At 38.3% G+C, this 20,513-nt stretch overlaps 1 protein-coding gene across 1 annotated transcript in view; it reads left to right on the top strand.

Annotated features, from left to right (window-relative positions):
* The window catches only part of GHR (growth hormone receptor), a 142,450-nt gene that overhangs the window by 34,947 nt on the left and 86,990 nt on the right, over positions 1-20,513 (top strand). Inside the window, exon 2 of the mRNA XM_053448088.1 lies at positions 1,008-1,080. The gene's annotated coding sequence lies outside the window, so the exon portion shown is untranslated. The remainder of the gene's footprint in view (positions 1-1,007; positions 1,081-20,513) is intronic.

The raw sequence follows: 20,513 nt of genomic DNA, 5'->3' as shown, positions 1-20,513 counted from the left end.
TACGTTCCTGTGGCCCCACTCATTTGGGAGGGACTGGGGGTATCTGGTTATGATCTAATAGTGCTATTCCATAGTCTTGGTTTAACTGGTTTATTTCCCTAATTCATGAGAACAAAAACGCTTTCATTATGTAAAAGATCTCCAAATGTATTTGATCATTTTTTTATTTACAAAAAAACCCTAAACTGCAAGTTTTTTTTTAATTTCTGGCCTCTGTATAAGAAATGGACTGGAAATATAATAAGCTGTTAATACTGCATGAATCAGATTGGCATACAAATTGGGTTATTAATAAGTAGTTGATGTCTCTGGATCAGGGCTGGACTGGCAATGATGAGCCGGCCATGGGACATTAAGGCCAGCGTCTGCCGATGGCTGGATACGCGTGGGTACACGTTATGGCTTAATGGTCGCGTAGTGAGCGGCCGGGCATATCCAGCTTGTGGCCGCTCACTGCTTTATCCAATCTGGAGGTCTATGGGGCACCATCGGCCAGAGGCCCATCGAGCATTTGCCTGGTGTGCCAGATGGCCAGTCTGGGCCTGCTTGGGATGCTGAACATTCAATTAATCAAATAATAACCATCTCGTGCGCCAACCTGACTGACCAACTTAGCAGCAATCACAACGATCTCAACAACAATCAACAGCAGCTCAACGGCTACTGAGGGCAACTTGAAGCAACTTGTCAGGAAATAAGATGTTTCAAATTTGATTTATCTTAACAGCAACTTGACTTTTCGTGAAGAGATAAGAGCTGTTGGAGTGCGATGTGTCACGCGTGGCCTAGTTAGGTGACTACTAAGACTTTAATGAAAGGACCTGCTCTGTGTATATTTCAAATTACCGGCCAATTTTTTATCTTTACATTTTTTTACATTTCTTTTCTTAATGTACTTCTAAGAAAAAAACATATTATTAATTTTGGATTGCCATTCTTTATATGCGTGTTTTCATGTTCATTATTTCAGAAAATGCCATAATTTGATTCCTTGTTCTTCCTTCTAGAACTCTGTGATTTTAATCCAAAACCTGCCCTCCATGTCTCCTGACACAGTTTGCGGACTGAAGATAACTGGAGGTAAGACAATACTGCTCTGCGCATGTACTTACGACTAAAAGGCATTATGTACGACCCGTCTGACAATTACTGATGCCTCATGGGGTGTGAACAAAAATGACGATTCAGCTGTTTGGTTAAAGGTCCTGTTCACATTGAATCATATATATTAGTTGCACTCCCTAGTATGATTAACAGTTTCTATGGCAACAGTCTCTCAATGGCTGCTTTTTTGTCACATGACAATTAAGTGTTACGGCTAAAAATATTAAAGAGGCAGAAAGTTAAATCTTTTTGGAAAAGATCTTATAGTAATGGCGTTTCTAATGATGCCTTCAGTTAGGTGGAGCAACATTTGTAAGATCTTACGATATCTGCAACACTTGGGTAAAATTCATCTATTCTGCAAATGACATTAAAGGGCGACTTATCATCAAAGTTTATGTTTTTTTATGGAAAAATCCCCAAGTATTCTTGATTTTCCCAGAAAACTTCACATGGGTTTTAGGCGGCCCAGCTGGGGCATTACTGGTACAAAGTCAAATGTCATAGCAACTGCCACGGGGCAGATCAACTATGTGAGACCTTTACACACAGAAAACGACTGGAAATCTAGGAAACTTATTCTGTGGTATTATTACACAGAGTCATTTCATCATTGAAAGTGAAAGTTCCTAGATAAACATTGGAGCCGTACTGGAATTTTCCATCTAGAAGTTTCCACCTACTGCTTATTCTATCACAAAAGTGGAGAATACAAAGCTGAGCACTTAAATATAGAAGCATAGAATCCGACGACGGACAAGAACCGTCTAGCCCATCTAGTCTGCCATTGTTTCAGCTTTAAGAAAACCGGAAGGTTCCACCTTTGAACTCCAGAGTGCTGTATTAAAGAGTGCCGAGTGCTGACCATTACACTATGGAACATACTCGGATACTGTCGAAAAATGTAGCCATAAGTATTTTCTTATTTCGGGGGAAAAACACCGGGAATCTTTGTTTCATTAAAAATTCTTCTCTTGCACCAACTCCCCCACACCCCCTAGTGACAGGGCCCAAAATTAAAATATGCCGGCACCTATCCATGGAAGAACAGTAGCCTGAGAAACAGATTCATGTTCTATTGAGCTGAATGAGATAGCCCATAAAATGTTATTTTTTTAAATGCTAATTTTGTTAAAAAAAAAAAAAATACTGTGTCAAATGATACGATTTTTTTAATTATACTTTTTAGACTTCATTAACTCTTTTAATGTGTGCTCCCCAGAACCCTATTTTGGTGATTAATAAATACCAGCAAATTAAAATATGAAGGCAGCAGCTGTTAGCAATTAAAAAAAACCCCAAAAAACAAAAATCATAATTAAAGTAAGCATCAAACTGGATGTTTGACACAGAAAAGCACATTACATATAGCCCAGAAGCGGTGAATGATGTCTTGTGCCGCTACGTATACAATGCAGGTTTTGTAAGACAGGAACCTAACGTTTTAAACAATTATGCAGTCCTATGACTGCCGCAGAGCAGATGCTAAGTAAAAGAAATCTATACTGTTAAACGTATGGAATGCCTGGTAGGAAATTATTTCTGAAATACTTTACAGCATATCTTTGCAATTACATCTTTCCACTGTAAAAAAAAACCAAAAACCTGAGGAATAACAGCCCCTTGTTAGCTGCTAACAGACTGTCAAGTCGCTTCTTATTAATAGACCAGGAAAAGATGACCTAGCAGAGCAAGAGGTCTCAAGAAAACACGTAACAGATCCGTGAAAGAAACAATTATGGTGCAAAGTGGTATAAATGCCGCTATCAGCAGGGACATTCCTTTGGATGATATGGTGATTGCAACAGAATTGTTATTTTAAACACAATACCGATTTATTATAGTGTTTGGTTTCCCGCAATTCATGGAACGATCAGTGGGAAATCCAACACTATAATCCACTTTTTATGTTAGGAAAATAAGACTTCTTCAAAATGCCATATGATATTTTAAAACATGTTTCCCCCCCAGATATTGTTTTACTTATACGGCTCGCAGAAATAGATTGACTTATTAAAACCCCCCGGTGAGCTTCACCTGTATGAAGGTTTGAGCAGGTCCTGCATAATGCATTGTGAATGAATGAGAGTTCTGTGTTTTTTTTCCCGCTGCATCAAAGTATGCGTCATGCATGACCAGCTCAACCCTTCATGCATGAGACGCTCACTAGGGCTTGCCCTTCATAATGCATGGTGAAGTCAGCGAATTGGGTCACTTGCAATCTCCTTGTTTAGTGAATACACCTGAAAGTGAGTAGAACCTGGAAGCGTAGAGCCAAGTCAGATACCAATGTAACTTGATAGATGTACTTGTTCTTTTGGGAAAGTTGGCAAACATACCTGTTACGATCCAGAACACAGGACTATAATTGTTTCAATCAAAAAAGAGAAGACGGACCATCACCTGATGCACTCCACATACCACTACTATACAACATAAATCCCCAGACTCCAATAAATCTGCCACATTAAGTATAACAAGCAGAAGCATCTCACTCATGTTTTATTGTGTTTGGCTGGGTTTCCTTTGTTGGCCGCGCACTGTCAAGGAAGATACATCAGAATCAAAAATGCGTTCAGGTTCTATGAACATTAAATATTCAGATATGCTGAGGAAACACATTATCGGAGCTTCTGTCGCAGAATCGGTCCAAACCCGGTTAACTCCATTAGGAAGATAGTGTACTAAGAACTCTTGAAATCTTGGGTTTTTCTTCAGAAAACAACATTATATAAGATGTAATATTTAACAAACAATTGGCGTATTCTACATCATTTATTTTTTCTACGTATATGAATTATTAATAAGTTTGTTAATTCATTTTCATAATTCTAGCATAGAGCAGAAAGTATTTTTGTATTCCTTTTTGCACCATAAGGGTCACGGGGTCTGCAAGGGGCCTGTGAGCCCTGGAACCACTATTTAGGTAATCCAATGGGTGCAAAATACAATACACAGGGAAAGCCCCCCAGCGTCCAGGGGGATTCCCGGGATTTTGTTTGACACAACAGATACCAAGCCGCAGTATCTATGATAAACGTTTGACAGGTCTATGGCTCTTTGAGGACACGTTTTTACTTGTTCTCGCCATTAAATCCATATGGCATGTAGTCGGGAGCTGGTTACTTCATCGCAAGAAATGTACTTTCAATGAACGTATCCACAGAAGCAGCTTCAGTAGCTTTATGTTCAGCGGGATGATTTACGAGGACCATTTGCTTGACATAAATTCAGCCCGTTAATAACTAGCTTACAGCCTAGAGTGATTTACGAAAAAACTAGAGTTACGCGATGAAGTCGGGGACAATGAAACTTTTATAGAAAGCATGCGCTTTGCAATTATCTAATTATCAACGTAGTTTCGAAAGAAAACAGTAGTCGTGGCAGGTCTTCTGATGAGGTCTAAACACTGTCCTCGCCGCTAATCCTGCACTAGAAATGTGAGACTGCTCAGTGTCCCGCGTCTTACCCCATTAATGTGTGGGACAGCTGGGGAGGTGATTAAAACACAGAACTTGTAAGGGAATCTGGAGCCGTGAGTACATGATGATTCCAAGAAATAGGAGACCCACACTGTCGGAGCAGTGGGTGTCTGCAAATAAACAAGACAGCTCATAAAAGAACGCTTACATAATCCACGGGCGTTAGAGGTACACCTTGCAGAGGTTTCAATCAGTCGTATTGATAATGATGAAAAAAAAGTTTGTGTCACAGAAGATAAAATTGGCCTTCTTGCCTGGTAGGCTGGAGAAGAGTTTTCTCTAGAATATTTTTAGGCATCGCTACCCCAACTTCCCAATCTTGCTCTGAATGTGTTGCAATGTTCTCTTTTCCACGTAAAAACCCAACTATTCAGAGAAAGATACGATTCACTCTTCTAGTACCCTCAACCTGCACACAGAAAGAAGCCATCTGTCCTCCCAACCTTCATGAACACCACTCCACTAACTTCTTCACATCTCCCTTACTTCACATCATCCTCGTCCAAGCAGTCACTAACTCCTGTCACATCCCACTCCTAGTAGATCGTAAGCTCATAAAACCAGGGCCATCGTCCCTTCAACGTGTGTCAATGTGATTGTCAGTTTTGAATATTTTTAGTGAATTTTTTTTAATATTGTTATTTTTCACTGTCCCCCTGTAGAGCTCCATGTACTTTATAAGAGGAGGGAGAAGCAGATTAGTATGATAGACACGTAATGCAAGATAGACCTCTGTCAAAAATCTTAGCTAAAACGTGAATTGATTTGAACATGCCAACTGGAATAATAGTTCATGCATCTGTTCAAGGGTGCTATTCGGGATCCCCAAAATAAATAAATCACTTCTCTATCGAATAGATCTGTCTAAAAGTAGACGCAACTTCCATTTTTCTCAAATAAAACCCACACCGCATACATACATAATATTATAAAGGCTTCGGCTTCTCTGCAGGAACCCACAAGTGACCACCAATTTATCCTCTGCTTGTCCATTTTTTTCCATTGCCACATATAGGTTGCTTTACTCGTATTGCGAGACTGGCAGCAAGAATTAGGTTTAGAGGTTTCATATAATCTCAATCATCTAATCATCATCCATCATCCTGTCCCACCTTTCATTTGTTATTTTCTCTACCCGTTCTTCGGGATCTGACTCCATGTCTATAGGACTCTGTTGTATACGTTTGAGTTCTATTGTGATTGCGTAGTGAAAGAGCGATGGAATATCAATTTTCTCCCATATATTCTTATTCAGTATTGCCGCTGAAAGCAGAGTCATTTAGATGATAAATACACATACAGAGGCAGCAATTGCTCAATTGAGTATTATAATAAAGATAATGCGCGCAGTTTATACAGTCTTGGAACACTTTCACGTTTCGCTTTAGAAAGGCTTTATGTGCTTAGACAGAAAGCCTTTGGCACGGCATCCACATGTGTTCAGCAAAACCATAGCTGAGGGCCGTTCATTTGCAAATCGGAGTGCAATGATAAAATAAGTGGTTATTGCAATTGTGAATTTCTGGAAATAAGTCTATTTTTTATGCATACCGCGCAAATAATAATAATAATAATAATATCACATTAAATGAAATATAGAGAGAGGAAGAGAGAAATATGTTCACGATAAGAAAAAAATAAGAAAAAATGCATGGTTATTAATTGAATAATTTTAGTGCATTTTTGCTTTAATGACATAACAGAAATCCACTAATGAAACAGTTTTGTATTGGTAGACTTTTATAATATTAAGCTGTGCAGTGATATTTTACTAAATATAATCTAAGTCAAATTAACATTCAATTAACAGTCAAGACATTTATTCTTCCTCGCCTGGCTTCTATATTAATGTGCAGAGGGAGTGTAGAGTCATAATATCTAACGTAATAGTTATTATTCCATTAGAAATGAACATACTAACCTATCGATTTGTCTCTGTAATATAACTACCATATATATATATATATATGATTATTTTATATTATATATATATGACTATAATAATATATATATATATATATATATATAACTTTAATAATATTTTACTTAATATAATATTAATACTTTAAATCATAATTTAGATTTGGCAACTCTGCTACCACAATAGAAAACCCAAAATGCAATTTTTTTATTAATTAATATTGTTCGAAACATAATTTAATATATCCTCATAGACAAGACAGAGGATTATTTCGGTTTGTATCCATTAGCTCTTTGACTAGAAATAATAGATTCGGTTACTTAAAGAGCTGCGGCATTGACATTGATGTTTAATGGACAAATGTGTTATTAAGTCTGGACTAACCAACTACACCATTCTTAGTTTGTACTGTAAGCTTTGATAGATTTGTTTCTAATATGGGATCATCGTCCATTGACTATTCTTCTCATGGAGTGGCAATTACCAGCGGCCATTGATCATTTCAGAGACCCAGCTGGCGTTCCAAGGGTTTAAGCAAGTGCCGGAACATAATCAGTTTAAGTCAAGGGGCCCATAAATCAGATTTAATGTTTAACGCATAAGTGTTGAAATTTATGGGGTAAGAAACCAGAACAAATGTAATTTGTAACCCTCTTAAGATCTTTTTTTTTTTACTTAAAACTTGAAAAAACATAGTGAAATGGTTCCTTGTTCAAAAAAGAAATATCAGACCGAGGATTAAGTACTCTAGCTGTTTACTACCAAGGAATTTAAGGATTACGTTACTTGGGCAATGATAACAAGCTGGTTACTTTCATTTATAGCAGAGATTGGTATCTTCTGTACACAATGCACCATAAAACAAAAATTCCTAGCCTTTCCGGTATGCAGGTGCACGTAAGCGCATGTTAATATTTAAATATATAAAATGGCGCATTCATTTTCAGTGTTGGCCTAGGCCTAAGCCTGAGAAGCGCCACCAGATGCCCCCTCTGCCCAGTGTCCTTCTTCTGGGCCCAGGATATGATGATCCCGTTGCTCTGTATCTTAAAGGCGGACAGTAGAGATCTATTAACCAGCCCATTGAGCAATGGAGCTACAGGGAGCCTGATCTACCAAAATGGCGAATAGCTCTCTCCAGCTCTAGGTCATATTTCCAGAGGGCATAATGCCATTCAGCGCATGCAGACCTGGACTGGCCATCTGGTAAACCAGGCAAATGATCTGCGGGCCGGTGTCAGATTGTTCCAGTCCCCTGCCTTTACTGTTGTGTGGCAGATCTGGTTCTTTAAAGCTCGGCCGGATACATTCATCCGCATATACCATACGTCATTCATCATCTGCTGGCCTTAAAGTGAGAGGGACAATTTAAATCCCCTGTCCATTCCTGAATGCAAATCTTTCCAAATGCTTTTGCTCTCCAAACTTTCTACTACTTGAAGGAAAAAAAAGTAGCAGTAGTAGTCGATGCTAATACAGCGGGGTACTTAAACATGTATGGTAAATAAAAATGTCTATCCTGGATCTAAGACAAGACCAAGGACTGATTAAGGCCTGAGTCTTTACATCGAGAAAAATGGGCAGACTAGGTGGGCAAAATAGTTCTTATCTGTCATCCATTTTTCTATTAAAAGGGGTTAAACGGATACAATTTGAGACATTCTCATCTCCCCTAATTCAAGAAACTTACAGATGCTCTCAGTAGAGATTTTGTAGCATCTAAGAATATGATTTCCTATAAGGAAAAACAGGTTGACCTTTTATTCTATAAGTAATGTATGATGATATTAAATGTTTCAATGTGTCATGACTCAGACTTTGTCTCCTCGCATGCCAACGCTGCTTGTTGGCCACGCAGATGGCGCTGTCACAGGCATTAGGAGAACGGGTAAAGAGAAGGATGACGATGTCTTGAAAGCGGCAGACAGTTCCGTTTTATTATAGCATTGCCACATTCTCGCTGTATTTACCTTTCAGTTAACACGTTTGCACGAACTGAGAACTACACAGGGATTTTGGTAGTCTTATTCCCCTAGTTTTTATTTGCATTCCCACAAAAAACGAAAATCAATTTAATACTAAATTACAAAAAAAAGTATATTAAATTGCACAGGTGACAATACATGTTTTTTCTTCTAACACAGTTGCGTGAAGAGTTATCCTTTTTCTTCTTGTTTTTTTTTTATGTTTTGTTTTCGCTTTGTATATTTAACGTGTTCGTCATACTAAAATTGCCCGAAATTATTTAGCTGAGGCCCAGGAAGTGATCCCGGTCTCCACGAAAACTAAACGCCAATTATTTCATTACGACATGAAACACATCTGCAATCCAATACTGTTTACTGCACATTTCGCCGTAGTATGAAACAGATGTTCAGTTGTTTGCAAAAACAGCCATCCTAAATGTCGTCCAGTACCGCGCGGGCATCGGGTGTCTCCGAGACTGTCCTCTGGAGCCAAACAGAATTAGACTGAAACGGGAAAAGTAGCATGTGTGGGAATTTCTATTCAACGATGAAGAAATGCGATCCCGGGATTCATACCCCCCCAACAAAAATACATATTCAGTTTACACAGAGCAGAACAATTACATGCGTAATAATACGCTCAGTCGCGTTAAATGTTAAGCAGACTACTTTTGGTTCGATCCATTTGCTGTCTGATAGTTGGAGCTGAAATATTACATAAACCTCTCTGTGAATGAGCTCTCAAGGTTTGCCCACAAGTCTCCGGGCTTTTGTACCAGTCTCAAGGTCTATTGTATGATGTTCTGGGTCACACAATCTGGAGATGATATCTTAATGATACCTGAGCATAACCAACTGGGGCTTTTTAATCCCTGCATGAACACAGGTGACTCAACTCAAAACATCCTTACATCTCGAGAAATCTCATTGTTTTCACTTGAAAAGCCATTATTACAAACATTTGGTTACCCTTATTACAAAGAGCCCCTTGATCAGTAACGGGGTGTCCCCCACGTGCCACTACCGGGAGCAAGAAATGCAGTGTTCATATAAAAAGCCCTTTATAATGCTTTAATACATTTAGTGTCTCTTTCTTATTAAAAAATATTAATATTTATTGATATGATAATAATGTGTAATTCAGGACTAAAAAATGATATACTAAATTATGTCCAACCTTCTCATATAGAGAAGAAGCTCAGAGTTTGTATTAAATGTTCTTGATCCAGGTAAATGAAATCAAGGTAATGAAAACATTACCTTAAATCTCCTCGGGCTGGCAGACAAAACAGTCTGATAATGCTATATTTTGGTAAGCACGATACAGCTAGAATATTAATTGCAATAGTGGCTCTAACACCGTCACTGTGTCCCTGAGACAGGCTGCATCTAAGAGGCTCATCAGCTCATTATCGCAAGTGGAACAATTTGTGTTACACTACATCAAATATATACAAAAATAATCTCTGACGCATTCTGTAAGATGCCGGGAGAAAGAGAACACTTTATCTGTGATGCTTTTTTTTAGGATCATGCTTAAACTGTAAATTGTAAGATTTACCAAGTTAAAGGGAAATTCGGATCATTTTTTTAATTACCAGTATTTTATTACAAATATGTTTTGCAGCAGATAATCTTTTTTAGACGGCTGTATATTATCCATTTGCCTGTGTCGTAGCTGTCTTTTTTAGCCTAATCTGAAACTCCTTATCATACTGTCTGTGGTAAGCAATAGAATGACTCGGTCTTAGTCGTGAAGTCGGACACTCTAATGAAAGTCTGTGGAGGAGCGGACTTCATTAGCATTGCCATAAAGCATCAGCTCAGTGCTGTGTTTGAGCCGGGAAAGCCACCCTGAACAACTGACAACTATGACAGCCTCCGGGTCTGCTGATAAAGCAAGTTTATTGAAACAAAGTGCGATAAAACAGGCTTTTATCAATGGCGACCGACATAAAAAAATAATAATGTGGAATTCCCCTTTAAAATCAGGACAGTAGTGCAACTTTATATTTTTCTAGAAAAATGCTCACCGCATTGTGTAGGTGAAATTGCAGCCTCTTCAACGTTTCACTTTGTCATTTGAAATGTTACACCCAAGAAGCCTTTGTTTGGTTTTTATCTTCTATTCTTTCACAATATAAACTAGTAAAATAGTCTTACGAATGATTTCTAGAACTTTAAAGGGATTTAAAGGGAAATGTTGCCATTGGGCAATCACGTCAGATGTTACCGATGGCTGCGTTGGCGTCATTAGAAAACAATTTCGTGCAGCAAGATAAACTTTAAATAATGGCAGAAATCAGCTCACGAGATAGCAACGACGTTGAGTGCAGTACGATGATCTTTGCACAGTAAACAAAGCCATGCGCCTGCGCACAAACTGGCAAAAATGTTGGGTTGGGCAATTCCAGAGCTAGCCTCCGTAAACCTATTACTCCTTCTTTCTGGGCATCGCCTATAGATTATATAGGTGATGCCCAGAAAACATGCTATACAGATGTTAACAATGTGAATAGTGTGGAGCAGTCATGCGAAACAATTAAACCATGTATAGTAGAGCGGCCCCTATATAGAAATATTCTGATTTCTGCTCATCAGAGCTCATTTGAATCATTAAAACACTTAATTGATTTGACCTGTTTTGGATCATTCCACTCACTTGTTGGAGACGCATGAAGCTGCTTTCATGTTGAGTGTCTTAAGGGAAACTGAACAAGAGCGCGTTTATTGTATTACGCACTCTGAAAGGACCATCTGTATAAAAGGCTTATTGTGAACTGACGCTCATCCTATTTCAGCCTTCAAATATGAATTGAAGGGCATAGTGGGTTTTTGCTAATAAGACGCTAGCCATTTAAAGTTTAAATCGGTCCCAATTAGAGTAACGGTTGCATCCGATTTTTGTAACATCTTAAAAGAATATTTTTTCTATAAAAGTGAAGCTCTGTATTCAATTATTTTTGGGCAAGAAAAAAGTTTTCCAGGCCTCTTTATGCTCCCGAGAGTCTTTCTGCGAAACCCTTCCTCGTCACTCATCACTAAATCCAGACACAAGGAGGCAAAAGCAATGTAGACACACAAATACTTGCTATCTTAAATGTGCTCTTACCCGGCACCGCTAGATGACAGACATCGAGCAGTGTTGATAAGTGACACACTTCTTGGAATTAACAGTTTGCTTCATGTCACCAATACCTAAAAATAAAAAAAGGTGTGACTGTCCCTGTATTTCACTATATAGAGATGGATCATCACACAGGTCTCTGAAACTTATATGTTTAGAAACTGTGCATCACAAGATGTACAACTCAACAATTGTAGAAGAATATAGGGCTTAAAACAGAAGAACATTTTTTATCAGCATAGTTAAGCAAAGCTCAGTAATGAGGAACTTAACTCCATTAGATTTATTTCACCAACTGAATGATCCATTGGTCTCTCGCTTGGTCTACAGTAATCCATTGGGTCTCCACCTTGGTCCTAAGTAATCAACTGAATGATCCATTGGTCTCTCGCTAGGTCTACAGTAATCCATTGGGTCTCCACCTTGGTCCTAAATTATCAACAAGTTTCCCACTAGGTTATTGGTAATCCATGGGTCACTGACTAAGTCTTCAGCAATCTATGGGACCAACTGGTCATCAAGAGCTTTGTGATTTCTCTAATTATCGTGTATTCAGTTATTCTTCATCACTGAGCAATGTGGTAGGTGTCATCTACAAAACCTTACCGGCATTGGAGATTGATCCATTTAATCAGTCAATGAATCATTTATTATTGGGAGATTTTTAAAACCACACAGCTGAACATAAACCAACAGCTAAATTTTATAGACTGAAAAGCCTCCAAGGAACCAGGTTTTTAACTTTAACCACAATAAGACACTCTTTAGCCAAACTTCTCCTACTGTCTTATACCAAGTGTGTATGTCAATGTGGATGCATAGAAATTGACAATACGTAAGAATTATTCAGCCAATCTAGTCTGAGCAGATTGCAGCAGCAGAATGCAAGACGTCCACATTCAAAGAATAACATTTCTCAAGAAGTCAACAATATACAGGATTAAGACGTCAAGGAAATATCCCTACCATGGATATGTATAGTTTACTATACAAATATGTGAAGTAGATGTATAGAATTTTAAGAAAATAAGCAAATTTGGTAAACATCATTTTTTTTGGCTAACTGGCTTAACGTGAAAAACTTGACATTTTATGTCATTCAGTCAGACAATACAGGTATATCCTTAACCAAAAATGCCACATAGTTATTGAATTTTAGAAAAAAAAACATCAACTTTTGCTGATGTTAACAAAAATTTGCATTTTCAAATGTGAATTCACCTTGAAAACAGATATTCTTCTGTGCCATGACATAATACTTCTCAATAGAAAATAGATATTGATGATAAAAAAAACTCCAGGGGCTTTAAACAGTATGAATAATTCCATTTGTAGACACAGTGCCAAAACATTCAATTTATTCATGGTGTAGATTCGTACATTGTTTCAAGGATCTTCTTGTTTAATGAAACAGGAGAGACCTTCATTTACATTTATTGCACCTCTAACCAAGTTGTGTTTTCTTGACTTGACATTCCGCAAGGTGTCCCAAGAAACACATAAAAGGATTATGGCATCCCTCTGAACATTTGGAGATATACCAAAAATAGAAACTATTCCTTGTTTTTGCTCCCATTTCCGGTGCAAAACTGAAATTGCTTTTTTCCCACTGATATTCTCTTATCTTCGCAATATATATCAAATTCAATAAGCAATTATGTACTAAAAGTGGGACAAGCTACAGGAACATAGATTGCTATGATGATGGTACCTCTTTGCGCCTATTTTTATCCCTAATGGGTTTTCCATATTCCTATATGATTCTGTGCTTGAATTTCTTTTTTAATATACATAAGTACTATTCTGGGGCATGATCGGCCACTGGCAGAGTGTCCCCAAAATTATCTGTGAAGTAATATTTGCTAGACAATAGTATCAGCCTTTCCTGATAACCAACCAAAAATATACAATACACATCACTTTCAATATGAAATGTTCTGTCTTTCGGTGCAATAGTGAATTCTATTTAACAGCGTCGGCTTTTTTAAAAGTCATATATTTCAGTGTTGGATAATTATATTATATGATTCATTTGGCATTAAAACTAATCTGTCCTATTTCCAAAATCCTACATGTTACAGTTTGGTTTGTCAGGACTTGTCTGATAATTCCTGCCCTTTAAATCATTATTCCCCTTTTGCTAAGTCTCTGCTCTCGTTTTGTGGTCCTCACTACCCATATGTATTGTACGTAGTATATACCCCCCAATTACCTGTTACCCAAATCCCTCTGTACCGCTTTCTTTCCCTAATGTCATTCTTTTCTAGGTGGGTATGAGTGTGTTACAGTGTTACAGCCCAAAATACAGAAATAAATGGAATAGTGTTTGGCTTTAGCCATGTGAAAAGTTATTAGGTATAGTCGTTCAAGTTTCAAGTATTTTATTAGCTGAGTATTATATAGATTGTTGTATATTTGGTGCCTGGAGCTACTGGCCATGAAGAACGCCTGGGAGAGAAGAGATGGATAAGGAGAATAATTCATCGGATGGGGGGCAAGAGAGGCAGTTTTTATATAACTGCTCCAGGGCTGCAAGTGTCCTAAGCTGTCCTCGCTCATTGGCCATTTGGAGAGTTGGGAAATGAGCAAGACTGAAGAAAAGAGTTGGTTTTAGAGAAAGAAGCTAATTAATAGGGTAGCTGGGCCACAGATCTGCATCCATAACGTAAATTGCCTATAACTTACTAATAAAAACCACAAGCTGTGGCACATGGACGTGGTTGTGCTAAAAGGGGCAAAGGTGACATTTCCCTTTAAGGATATCGTATCGTAAATAAAAATGTATATGATATCAGTTCATACTGTGCTAGTAATTATGTATTATGTTTTATTTCAAAAGCGTAGCGTAAAAGCCAGCGTGGGTTGAGCACAAAATGCCACGGCAAGGTATGTTTGGTAAGAGGTTTCCTAACATGAAGTATTTTACATGCAAAGTGAGATGTCACGGAGAAACATGAAGAGAACATACCATACTGTGCATAGTTCTTAAGGGTCTTCGTTACTGTACCGGCAAAAGAATTTAGACCTTGGCATACTCTGGAGTCTGAAATGTGTACAGTGACCTTCTTCCTTTATGATAAAAATCTCCATAGATGCAAATGCTGATGGATCATTTACTATGTTATGTAATAATGCTAATCATACAGATTACCGCAGCGTAATACTCTGTCTCCTGTACGTGCCAATAGCTATGCTTGTTACGATGTTGGAATAATTAGTCTTGGCACTTACTCAGAAGAGTTGGGGAAGGGAGTAGGAAGCAATAAGAAAAGGGTGCGTATGTGTGTGCTATGTGTCTGTGTGTGTATATATATATATATATATATATAACGGCAATTATAATTTATCTTTCTACCTTATTTATGGCCTGAAACTCTCCTAAGCCTTTTATTACATTTACCTTCTGCACTTTTAGCTGTATAAATTAATCAACGCTGCTAATCTAGTTAATTTGAAGTAGGCTCTACAGATATCAGTACATGCACTCCAAGTTAGTTTTCTGTGTTAAATGTGTGAAACCGGTATCCGTATTGCTGCAGTTATGTCCATGAGGAATAATTATTATTATTAGAAGAGCACTTTAAAAGCCTGCCCTATTTTGATTACCCATATGTCTTCACTGGAAGATTCATAGGGATTACTCTTTTAGAAATTAGTTTGCTAATACTTGTACATGTGTTTTAAAACATAAAAATAAATCTTAAAGGGTTAACTATTCTTTTAATGCATTCAACTATACAAACTAGGGGAGCACATAACCTAAACAGCATAAAAGGCATAAACATTCATTTTACAGGGCTGCTGCTAGAATGATAATGACCAAAAGTATGCAAAACAAAGCCTACCCAGCAAATGCCATTTAAAAACATATCTAAGTCATAAATATTGGGGATTCCGTCACACTAGATGCCCATATATTGCTTAGCCGGCCACTACGTCAAGTGCCCCAAGTTCGGGGAGTCCTACCTAATTTTTCATGGCTACATTTGGCTGAATCATTGGGACTACGCTGCATTTTAAACCAAATTAATCGTTAATACTTGAACTCCAGTCTCGTGTTAGTGGGGGTGCAGCTAAACGATGCCTGTTGGCACTCTTTCTTTAGTCTTGCTGGAATAAACATGTTTTGAATAAGATTTCTGAAGCTGTTGCAAGAAGAAGTTTTCCAGCGCTTGGCACTTAAGCGGCTTATGTGAACACTTCAAAGAACTGAGTTCTGCCACAGATAGCACAAGTACTGTATCTGCAACAGGTTCACAGGGAGAGTACACATTACTGCGCTGAAGTATGCCGAACCCACGGTAAGGGGTAATCATATTTTTCATACAAATATATTATCATCTATAGTTCTTTATATAATTTTTCTTCGTAAGTGTCTTACAGTCTAATTATTTTTGATAATAGTAATTCCCATAACTCCACGTCAGGGAGTACACGTTAAACTCCATAAAGGAACATTGCTGGCAGTATAGAAGGCCATCAACATCCTCCCCATGTCCAGCAGACCCATACCCAGCAGACCCATACCCAGTGTGCCCAGCCCAACATTAATAAGGCCAAATGGACACTTTTATGTAACTGGGTACGTTAGAGGCATGGCTGTGTAGTGAGGCTTCTTATTTGCGTTTGTGACCAATCAATATTTGTTGGTTAGTTATCGACCCAATTGACAGAGGGATGGGATCCCAAGGAGGACATGTCCATCCTGAAGAAAGACATTTGGGACGTTCGGCCAAGGAAATGCACTGGAGACCCCAATGCCCCTGCATCCATGCGGAGCTGACCCTGGAGGGCTATCTGCCACAAGAGGAATTAAACAAGCAGTGTTTCATATCACTGAAAAAGTATTACTCTCTTCATAAGATAAAATCATGAAAGACGGAACACAATTGTTTTAAGAATAATGCCAAATGTAAAGATTTCTTTGCCAGTAACCTCAGTTTAGGGAGAAGCAATTTCTTGACTTTCTGGCTGCTGTGCGATACGGGATGCGGGGAGATGGACTGTAGTCTGTAGCAGCCGGGGTGCTAATTGCGTTACAGTTCACAATCACCTAAAGAAAAAGGGTCCTGGAGCCTCTGGGGTAATTACTGTGACCTGCCATGGCAACAGCAAATAAACGAACAACAAAATAACACATAGTGATTTTTATACTCAACGGGTAGACAGACCTGCTTATCTCAAAGAAATGTTCCCCTGGTGTTCATGCTAAATAACGACTGGAGAAGTTAAAAACATTCACGCACATTATAATTTTACATTTTCCTGTAGTATACAAAACATTAACTTGGTTTGTACCCAATTCACATCAATTATTTTTTTCCGTTGAAAAATGCATTTTTTTCTACTTAAATCGTATTAACAGGAAGTAGGAAACTAAACAGTGCTTGCAATTTTCTTTTTTAGTTTTTCCTTCATTCCCCCATTGTTTTCCTGTGGAGAGTTGAGTGACAGTTCACCGCTTTAGACAATAGCAAAGAGTAATGCCCCGAAATGGAAGATCGGTGAGAAGCCTGCACCAGGAATCCCTTAAAACCCATTTTTTTGCATTCTAATCACTTTTTTTTTTAGTGAGGGGCAAGCCCGACCTGGCCAAGTGGATCAATGGGCAAATAATTCCATACACACCTGATCTGCTGCTCCATCGGCTGGAATGTCTGGGCGCACGCCAAGCGAGCATAAAAATCAAACCTGTGGCCATAGGCCGCACTGACCTCGGTAGGCGTCTACTGGCCTTAAAGTGCCAGTGCTGCCTCTTTATCCCCAGCCTGGCACTAAAAAGGACAGTTGTCATGAGACTTTGATGGAGAGTTGTGTTTCAGCTCATTGCTTTTTGCTGAAGTAACTTGCCGGCGTTGGCCCTTTATACTGAATAGTGAATGAGATAGTTAAAGCCACAGATCTGCCTTTAGTTACTAAACCCCTTTGAGTCTGATATTATAAAAACTCCCTTTTTTTAATGAAATTTAAAATTCATTAACGCACAACGCAGTCCTCCTGGTACACCAGCTGTCTAGCTTGCTCTTTTAACTTTTAATTAATAGCCCAACAATTTACTCAGTGATTCTTAAAGCACATACATTTAACCCCTTAAGGACCGGGCTCATTTTTCGTTTTCTACCCTGTGGGACCGAGGCTGTTTTGACACTTTTGTGGTGCTTGTGTTCAGGTGTAATTTTCTCCTCACCCATTTAGTGTACCCACATAAGTTATATATTGTTTTTTTCAGGACAAGATGGGCTTTCTTCAGATACCATTATTTTGATCGTATCATCTTATTTACTATAAAAAAAATAAAAAAAACATGGTGAAAAATTGAAAAAAAAGACATTTTATGACTTTTATTTGAAAAATCTTTTACTCACCTAAAAAAGCAAGTAAAAAAACTAGCTAAATAGATTCTACTACTTGTCCTGAGTTTAGAGATACCCAATGTTTTTATGTTTTTTTGCTGTTTTTTGTACGTTATAGGGCAATAAGTACAAGCAGCGTTTTATGATTTCCAAATCTTTTTTAACAAATCTGGTCAGTCTGCCTCCATCTCCTCTTTGGAATATCTTTGAAGCCGGTTAACTCAATTTAACCCCCTCAACCCATATATTTTTGAAAACTAGACACCCCAGGGTATTCCAAATGCTGTTATTTTAACCCTTTCCATGCACCAATTATACAACTACACTTTGTCAAACTTTGTAATAGTAATTTTTTTTATTTTTTTTTCCACACAAATTGTACTTTAGTTATAGATATACAGGTTCTGGTATATGTCACTGTCAAACAACACCCCAATGTGTGTTCAGCAACATCTCCTGAGTACAGCGATACCCCACATGCATGGGTTTGTCAGATTGTTTGGCTGGTAAAAGGCTACTTTTGGGGCATGCGTAATCCAGGTGGTCATTTGGTCATTCTGCCTCCATCTCCTCTTTGGAATATCTTTGAAGCCGGTTAACTCAATTTAACCCATTCAAACCATATATTTTGGAAAACTAGACACCCCAGGGTATTCCGAATGCTGTTATTTTAACCCTTTCCATGCACCAATTATAGAACTACACTTTGTCAAACTTTGTAATAGTAATTTTTTTTCACACAAATTGTACTTTAGTTATAGATATACAGGTTCTGGTATATGTCACTGTCAAACAACCCCCCAACATGTGTTCAGGAACATCTCCTGAGTGCAGTGATACCCGACATGCATGGGTTTGTCGGGTTGTTTCAGATTTAAAATGCCACATTTGGGAAGTGCGCTTTTTTTCTCCATTTTGGTCAGTCTGTACCTATGCCCTATCTGTGAGCTAGGCCACTCCAATTTACCCCATCAGCCATTTTTTTTATATATTAGACACCCCTTGGGTATTTGAAGTGCTTTTATTTTAACTCTGAGATTTTTGAGAAATTTTAGCTCAAAATAATAAACTTTATTTTTTTATTTTTTTTATTTTTTTTAATACTTTTTTTATATTTTTTTTTACACATTGTGCTGGTACTGGATGGTTCATCTAGTGACATCACTGCATAATTATTTTTAAATGTTAGCACATTTTTTTTTTTCCATTTTTTTATTTTTTATTTTTTTTTGAATATTTTACTAATCACATAGTGATTAGAAAGCTGGGCTCCATTGACTTGCATGGTTGAATGCAGTACCTGTATTCAACCAGCAAGTGGAGCCAGTTCTCTAGAGGGTCTGGAGACCCTCTAGCGAACTTTTTCGTCTTTATTGTTGTAGTTCCCGGGCCGCCGCCATCTTACTTGATGGCGAAGATCACCGGCAGCTGCGGCTGTGACCGCTCTCCGGAGCGGTCACAGCCCACCTAAAGGTAAGTGTTTGGTGTCGCTGGATGCCTCCTGATCGAGGCATTCCAGCGACACCATTTAAGTTTAGGAGACGATCGTTGATCGCCTCCTAAACGCTTTTAAAACGGGCGTCCGCCGCCATACAATGTATGGCGGCTGTTGACGCCCCGGGGAGGGGCCAGACATGGCCCCCGATGCCGATCTCGGCCTTGCTGGATGCCTCGACATCGAGGCATTGCAGCAAGGCCGTTTAAGCGAAGAAAGTGATCCTTGATCACTTTCTAAGCTTATTTAACTTTTTGACGGTTCAGGACCGTCAAAGGTCATTTAGTGACCTTCTTGTCATGACGGTCCTGAACCGGCAAAGGTCGCGAAGGGGTTAAAGGGTCTTAAAAACTAGAAGCGACAGACGAAGATAAACCAAAACATTAGGTAGAGAGGGTCCTGATCGCAAGCTTATGATCGCTGATTAACAGAAAGACAGATCTATGCTTGGCAGATATCGCTCAGCTCTAAGGAAAGCTTTTTCAGGGGTTAGAATAAACTGCGAATGGCCAGTTGTATTAGGGAAACATGATATATTATTGTAGAGGAAAGGGAGGAACAATGACCTTCACAAAACATTTTATTTTGCTTTTCTGATGCCAAGTAAGGAATTGTTTGCCAGAGGCGTTTATGATTGCCAAAAGATAAAAACCCCTAAGTGACATTTTTAAGGCTTTTTTTCATTTCTATAAAATGATATTCCTCTATAGCTCAACAAAGAGGGCTCTGGTTTTGTTTGTTGTATTGTGTTTAAGGGAACCATTTTATAAAAAGAGTTCTGTCCAATGGAGAGGGTGGTGTACGTATCTGTTATACTTACCTTTGGGGAAAAAATCATTAATAAACGTAAAACAAGGAAAAAGTATTTAAAATAGATCCTTAGTCCCTAAATTAGTACTTCTCCTATACATTGTCATAAATAGTTCTCATTGTATGGAAAGTAAGGGACCCCTTGTTTAGAGTACAGTGTAGGTTTTTGCAAGTTTAGTCTTATTGTCCTTTGTCTTCCCTCGTCCCACACTCTCCAGCCTCACGGGGGGTGATACATTTATTTGACAAAGGCT

The sequence above is a fragment of the Spea bombifrons genome, chromosome 1, assembly GCF_027358695.1.
Source record: "Spea bombifrons isolate aSpeBom1 chromosome 1, aSpeBom1.2.pri, whole genome shotgun sequence".
Classification (NCBI taxonomy): domain Eukaryota; kingdom Metazoa; phylum Chordata; class Amphibia; order Anura; family Pelobatidae; genus Spea; species Spea bombifrons.
Note: the sequence above shows the minus strand (reverse complement) of the source record. Positions and strands in the feature narration are given on the sequence as shown.